The following is an 8,658-nucleotide window of genomic DNA, read 5'->3' on the forward strand; positions in this document are numbered from 1 at the left end:
CTCATAAGTGTGGAGTTTGGATGTTCTCTCTGTAATATTTTTGACTTCGACATCATCATCATCATCTCCTTGATGATCCATGAATAGAGAAGATAATCTGTTTCTCCCTCCTTTTGAATCTTGAGATTCCACACCTTTATTTATTAATGCTGGTAAAAGGGTGGCTTGGTTGAGGGTAGTACATCTTATGTTGGTCACATTTGTTGCACTTAGCAGTGCTACTTCATACTTGGTCAGTCTTGCTGCTGATAGATGCTTTATCCTGGCTTGTTGCAGCATTTCTTTAACAGCATGTGGTACTTGAATGATAAGTTCATGATTAAGCACTATGTCTGTGCTTTTGTCTTTTAAAACTGCTGCTGCTGCCACTGCTCTGATGCAGGTAGGTGCTCCTTGAATAATGTTGTCAAGTTTGCTTGAGTGGTAGGCCACTGGTCTTTGCTTTAGTCCATGCATTTGCATGAGGACTCCCAGTGCATGGCCTCCTTCTTCTATAGTCAGGTAGTCCTAGGGCCGGAGATGAGACAACTGCTGCTTTCAATTGTTCAATTGCTTCATTCATCTGTTGCTGTGTAGGATATGGACCCTCCTTTTTTGGTGCTGTCATACAATGTTTGCATGTAGACTGATGCTAGAGGTATCCATTCTGTGCAGTATCCCACAAGGCCCAGGAATAATCTGACTTGCTTGATACTGGTTGGCATGTTAGCTTGCATTATGAGTTTCTTTTCCTCTTCCGGTAGATGTCGGATACTTTGAGTGTCCTAGGAAGATTACCTTTTGCTTTGCTAGCTGCAATTTATCGTTTGAGGCTCTGCAGTCTTGTTCTTCTAGAAATTTCAGCAAGGACACTGTCTCTTTTTTGGCACCTTTTTTCAGTGGTGGTGGCAATCAGCATGTCATCCACATACTGTTATCAGCTGTTTGTCTTCTGGATAAATTACCTGGTGATGCATCCCCTCCCTGGGGTAATCTGGTCTAGCAGTATTGTTTACTGAACTTTTGTTAAAACTTGCTTTACTTTGCTGGGACTTCTTTCATCCATTCAGGTAGGTCTTTTGTATCTTTATCTTCAGTGTTCTTTATAGTTATGAGGTGGATGGCTGAATGGTTCTGCACCTCCTTTGGTAAGTTGGTGGAAAGTTCAATGCCTGCTGGGGTGTACTTTGTTCTCGCTTGGATAAGCTTCAGTACATTGCGTCCCAGCAAATTCACTGGACATGTACTTGAGGTCAAGAAATGGACTATAATTGGTGACTGTAGTTCTTGCATCTCCTGTTCCTTAAGTGTTTCTGATGTTATTAGTTATTAGTTCTTGTGGTACCTCCCTCTGCTGTAATATGCTTGTGCTGGCTTCAGTATTGATTAGACACAAACATTCTTCTCAGTGGGCAAGGTGACTGTAATCATACCTTCTGTTATTTCTTCTGGAGACATTATGTTCACTGGGAGGTACCTGAAGAAGCCTGCACTTCATGTTAACTGTTGTGCTTGTGGCTGCTTAGACAGTCAATCCTGATACTTTAAACAATCTTCTTCATATGTTCCTTTTTGGTCTTGCAGAAGAAATATCGTTAATTTGTCTTTATTTCTTTCAGACTTCTTAAGTTAGATTCTTGACCTTTGGTCTGGTACTTCTTCTGTCTTGATCCTTATTATCTGCTTTAACTCTGGAGCTGCTGGTGATTCAAATCTTCTGCTTATGGCATCACCTCTGTAATCTTGCCACGTAGTACTGATCACTCTCAGATGTCTTTCTCTGTTTTTTCTAGTGGTGCTGAGTCAACTTCATAACCACGTTCAGCTACCTGTGCTGGTCTTGTAGCTATTTCATGTGCTGCTCCTTTTCCCAAATAGGGCTGTACATACTTGGTCTAAATCCATCCATGCTGATGTTTAAATTGTAAGACCAAAATGCTGCTTTTATTTGCTTGATGGACACTGGCACTGTTCCTTTCTTCAGTTGCAGTGTACTGGCTGTACCTTAAGAAGGCTCACATCTGTTTTTCCTTTGGACCATAGCCATCAGGTACTGATGTTGTCCATGCTGGGAGTTGTTGTTCCTCTTCATCTTTCTTTTCCTGTGAAAGGTAGACTTGTATAGCAGCTTCTATCTGAGGTTGTATTTTTGCTGGAATGTTGCTGGTATACTTGATGCCTTTTGGGGTGTACTGGATTGTTGCTTGCATCAGGGCTAGGATGTCCACCAAAAGGTTGACTGGACAGGTGGGTGAGGTCAGGAATGCCACTGGGACAGGTGTGGCTTCATTATTGATGAGTAAAGGCATCATCTTGCTTTTTTGCAGGAGTAGGGCTTGACCTCCTAATCCAGTTGCTTTGATGGCCTGATCTGTAAGTAAATGTGTAGGAATCTGGTTTGTCCACAAAAGCAGTTCTTGAAGCCCATGTGTCTATTAAACAATCAAGTTCTTGTCCTGTGGGTAAAGTCACTGTAATGGTACCTTTTGTTGAAATGTCAGTTGCTGCAGGATACAGAGACAGTGCTGCTGACACAGGGGTTGCGCACCTTCATGCTTTGTCATCTTGTGTGTGCTGCTTCACATATGGCTGGTCAGAAGCTTGTAGCCTACTGCTGCTCTGAAAACCTGTTCTAAATCTATCCAACAGGGTCTATGTATACCACACACTTGTATTTGCTTAAAGAATGCAGCAGGATTTTTCCTCATATCTGGTAACTCATTTACAATTCTTAACATATCCAGACTGAAACCACGGTGTATAATGTTCCTGCTCAATATGTTTGGGGTTGTAATGTCTGATTCATTTCCCCCTGCATCAAACCTGCATTACAAAACTTTTAGTGTTTCAGATAATAACAAAGTACAGTAGTAATGAGTACTATACTATTGTCTCCAACTACCTAACAGCTGAGAACTCTTTCCTAAACCAAAACTAAAATACACATTGCTTATATGTAACATGACTTATGGGAATATATAAATCTACATAAGTATGTGTGATCACCCATTAATATGATTTGCAGTAGCATGTTCTATTTAGTTAAACTTACTGTTTTCTAATTATCTTTAAAATCTTATAAGGCATTCAGGAATAAAGTGACAGTTATTTCCCTAATGCAACTTTTATTTACTGTCATATTGTCCATATTTTGCAGTCAAAAACATTTTACATCCGTATGTATGTACCTATTACAGTATGCTCTTTCACGTAGAAGCATTATCTACACATACTGTTCCTTTATTTTTACTGAGCCACATTAAAACCTTTTAGCCTATAACTGAGGGAGCAGCAAAACTGCAGTTCCAATTACATGTACATATTGCTGTTTCCCTGTATATATATACAGTGATATGCATGGAATATAAAAATTATAACAAAGGATTAGACATTTCTCTCTGCTAGATCAATGCATGTGCAAAGTCTGTTTTCTTCTAGGGGTTATTATGTTGCCAAGACCTATGGCATTATTATTTCTCATATATACAGGTGATGTCTTAAACCTCAATTTCCTACTGTATCTATTTCAAACATATCCTCTTTTCTCTGCTTTAATTCATCATCTACTACTTGTGAGATAGTTTGCCAAATTTTTACAGTGTCAGAAAAACCCTTATTAATCCAGTGTTTGTTATTTGCTTCAAATCTCCTCCATTGGTCGGAATCCAGTGTCCCTTCCTTTGGGAAGTTTGCCCTTTTAAAAATTGCTCCAATACCATGGAGAGACTTTTTTTCCCCTCCCTAGAACTGACAATCTCCAGGGAACTCTTTTCCCTATATTTACTATTATGCGCATCCATTGCGTGAATGATCAGTTCACCTTGCGATAGCCTTCTGGTCCCTACCCGTTACTTGTACTGCGGAGTATCCTCAAAAATCAGTCTCTACTTCTGTGGGAGATCCTTCTGGGAAAGTTAACCAAACTAACAAGAAAAGGGTCAAAAATGAAGCAAACTATTTGGATCTTAACTTCTGACACAACAACACAATACTTTGATATTACTGACTTAACTTTACCTAGTCCACAGAGATTTCTCCAACCACTGTCTAAGAATGTTAAACTCTTTGAACAGATAGGAATAAATTCAGGTGGTAAATGATTGACAGGCAAAAACTGCAGAAAATAGGGATAAGCTCTGTCAATAAACTGTTTTAATATATCAGTTATATACTTTGAAACTTTGATTTTAACTCAAAAGATAACCTTAGGTGCCTATGATATGAATATACTGGATTCAAAAAGGATTATTTATTTAGGTGTTTTTCCGTTTTTTTCTTTATTCTGTGCCACCTGACCATGAGTCTTTTATGATTAGAAAAAAATTACTTCACCAATTATAATTCTTGGACTAATATCCAACAGTGACAAAGAATCAGAACAGACTACTTTAAAATCCTCTGGTATATGATTAGCAGGTAATTTACTTAGACAATATGGATATCTATCACCAATTTTTCTATGACCACTTTATCAACATGACACCCCACAACTGTTGCAAAACCTGTATTAAGGTTCCCTACAAAACTGAAAGGACTTTTCTGCAATATACCTTTAATATTCAGACTCAATAGCAGGATTATACCACAATAATATTGACCATTTGCAATTCTGACATGTCATTTAAAAATAAAAGCAAATTTTTCCTTGCAAATGTGAAACAGAAACTTATGTGCGTATTTTATCAGAGAAAACAGAAAAACAACAAAATGTGCACCTTTAAACAGACAAGTGGGCTCAAAAATAATCACGTTTCACTACCTGTACATAGATGAACAGACTGGTAGACAATATACAAAGACTGAGAGAGTAATCAAGGTGAAGAATCAACCTTTAAATTACTCACCCGGGGTTTGTCAGTGATTGTATACGAACACCAGCCGCGTTGTCATCTGCTGACAGTAGCGTTTTGTGATCCTGGACACTGGCCCTCATGTAATTTTGGAGGTATCCTCCTGTACCAACGGCCTTCAGTTGTCTGTCTAATACCGTTACCAATTGATTGGGAGACTCACACAGTAAACATCACATGAAGTTATGTTCAACAAGATGAGACTGTATTGGTTCGTTTGTCCAGGGTTATTATAGGAAAAAAAAAAATGATTACACAAGAGTAGATAAAGACAACCTTTCTGTCAAACTGACAGGTGGCAACACCCCCTTTCTCCTAGGCTCCACCCCCTTTAATATTAAATGATAGTGTTTGATATCGCTTTATATAAATTTTATATTAAATTTATAGTGTTCGATATTAAACCGTATTAAAAGATAATGACTTTGAAAAGAGTGTCACGTAACACCAGTCGCAGAATACGCCATAAAGCTGTATCACAAACCAGCTTGTGATGAAAAAATTCACTATTTTGACTAGTCTGTACACTTACATTACTTTGTTATAGTTCACACATTCCAACAATTTAAACGTCACGCTTGGTACACATGGTACAGCTTTAAAAAGCATAATGACTAATGACCATGTCCATTTTCTTAGATGCACGGAAGCATCACACATGGCACTAATTTAAAAAGCATATTGATTTTAATGACCATGCATGATAAATGATGACAGCACAATTTAAAAATCCACAGATCTACGGACTACCGTGACAAAACAAATTCAAAAGTCTTAGTACTACAGAATACAAAACTTGTAATGATGGCATCTGGTTATTAAATCAGCGTGTTATCTCTGTAGAAAAACACAGGGCTATGTGTTGACTCAAATGACAGTGCTTTTAAATATATATATATATATATATATATCCCTTATCCAAAATGTTTGGGACCAGAGGCATTTTGGATATCGGATTTTTCCGTATTTTGGATTAATTAGATACCATAATGAGATATCATGGTGATGGGGCCTAAATCTAAGCACAGAATGCATTTATGTTACATGTACACCTTATACACACAGCCTGAAAGTAATTTTAGCTAGAAATCAGTAATCCAGATTTAAAAGATAATGACTTTGAAAAGAGTGTCACGTAACAACAGTCGCAGAATTCACGCAACGCAGCACGTCAAATCAAGCGGATGAAAGATGCATATTACACAGTGTTAAAACCAGGTAGTTTTAGCGGCATTGATAAATATTATGGGTCGGTTAAAAATAAATTTAAAAGATCCGACATGGGCTTTTTATAAATTAATTTTGTTATTAAATAATTTTATTTTAATTGTTTGTTTGGGTGACTTTTTTAGTGATTGGTTATCCACTGTAGGAATCCAGAAAACCTCATCTTCTACAGTATAAGATATAGCCATTTGGAAGGACTTCCGTTCAATCTATACAAGAACTTTAGAGCACTCAGGAATTGTTTTTTCTGTATATATATATATATATATATATAAGTATTTGGTATGTTTTTGAAGCGCTGAGTACGGCGTGTAAGGTACCGCTAACAGATTATATCTTCATTGTAACTGAAAAGAATTATTACATTTACTAATTTATAAACCAAAGTTTATATGCTTAAAAACCCTGCCCCAGCATCTTGGAAATGTGGGACGGCATACCACAGGTTGGTGGAGGCCATATGGCTCACAGCCATGACTATAAGAATAGGACGCAGCTCTGAAGTGGGACAGAGCACTGAGAAGGAATTTCAACCGAAGTTGCATCGCTATACACACGTGAAGGCATTATGGTAAGTAATAATAATAATAATAATAATAATAATAATAATAATTTTATTTATATAGCGCTCTTTCTCCAATAGGACCCAAGGCACTTAAGTGTTATTATTATTATTATTATGCAGGGTTGCAGATTAAATATTTGGTAATAGCTGTATGGATCATGCAGATGCAATAGGCTATCTCATATTTATACAAATTGCATATTTTTTATTTGACAAATATAGCTGTGAATTAATGTGATTAAACCGGTCTGCAGTGTTAAACGCTGTGTGTTTTGATGTTACAGCAACATCGTTACTTACGCTTGATACAGTTTGTAACGCGATCCTTCTCCGTTGCGGCTTATCATTTTCGGAATATGACAATTTTCTTTTAAGATCTGTAAATGCTGAATTATGACTTCTCTCATTCGTTCTTGGTCGAGCCGGCCTTCGTTTGTTCGGGTTGATACAACCGTTATGCACTACCATAACCGATGACCTAGCAACATCCTTTAGGCTGTTATGTACAATCGACGGCGTTGCAAATTGATGATTCTCCGTTTCAGCGGCGGTTGTGCGTTTTGATGTTTTCCCGCTTGTACTAGGCCTGTGTATTTGCGCGACTGTATCACGGCCTGCTGGTATCATAGGATCATATCGCCTTGCTACAGCATCATCTGTAATACATATATTATAAAATAAATATAAACACCGATGCACGTAAATCAGCATTTAAATCACAGCATAACAATATACCATATAACAGTGTTTGATTACACACCTGCTGTTGCGAATTGATGGTTCTCCGTTTCAGCGGCGGTTGTGCGTTTTGTTGTTTTCCCGTTTGTACTAGGCCTGTGTATTTGCGCGACTGTATCACGGCCTGCTGGTATCGTAGGATCATATCGTCTTGCTAACAGATTATGTACATGAAAACAAATTATTTTATGATTCCATAAATATCCAGTAGATGATATGGATGTACGAAATTTATTTTTAACCGACCCATAATATTTATCAATGCCGCTAAAACTACCTGGTTTTAACACTGTGTAATATGCATCTTTCATCCGCTTGATTTGACGCGCTGCGTTGCGTGACATTCTGCGACTGTTGTCACATGACACTCTTTTCAAAGTCATTATCTTTTAAATCTGGATTACTAATTTGTAGCTAAAATTACTTTCAGGCTGTGTGTATAAGGTGTACATGTAACATAAATGCATTCTGTGCTTAGATTTAGGCCCCATCACCATGATATCTCACTATGGTATCTAATTAATCCAAAATACGGAAAAATCCAATATCCAAAATACCTCTGGTCCCAAACATTTTGGATAAGGGATATATATATATATATATATATATTTATTTAAAAGCACTGTCATTTGAGTCAACACATAGCCCTGTAGGTGGCGCTAATGTTCTTCTACAGAGATAACACGCTGATTTAATAAACAGATGACATCATTACAAGTTTTGTATTCTGTAGTACTAAGACTTTTGAATTTGTTTTGTCACGGTAGTCCGTAGATCTGTGGATTTTTAAAATGTGCTGTCATCATTTATCATGCATGGTCATTAAAATCAATATGTTTTTTAAATTAGTGCCATGTGTGATGCTTCCGTGCATCTAAGAAAATGGACATGGTCATTAGCCATTATGCTTTTTAAAGCTGTACCATGTGTACCAAGCGTTACGTTTAAATTGTTGGAATGTGTGAACTATAACATGTGAACTATAACAAAGTAATCTTTGACACTGTACAACCTGTTAAAGTCAATTTTTTCATCACAGGCTGGTTTGTGATACAACTTTATTGCGCATTCTGCGACTGTTGTTACGTGACACTCTTTTCAAAGTTATTATCTTTTAATACGGTTTAATATCGAACACTATTAAATTTAATATAAAATTTATATAAAGCGATATCAAATACTATCATTTAATATTAAAGGGGGTGGAGCCTAGGAGAAAGGGGGTGTTGCCACCTGTCAGTTTGACAGAAAGGTTGTCTTTATCTACTCACAAGGCATAATGTACCTCTTTGTTATGGG

This window comes from Pseudophryne corroboree, chromosome 6, assembly GCF_028390025.1.
Source record: "Pseudophryne corroboree isolate aPseCor3 chromosome 6, aPseCor3.hap2, whole genome shotgun sequence".
Lineage (NCBI taxonomy): Eukaryota > Metazoa > Chordata > Amphibia > Anura > Myobatrachidae > Pseudophryne > Pseudophryne corroboree.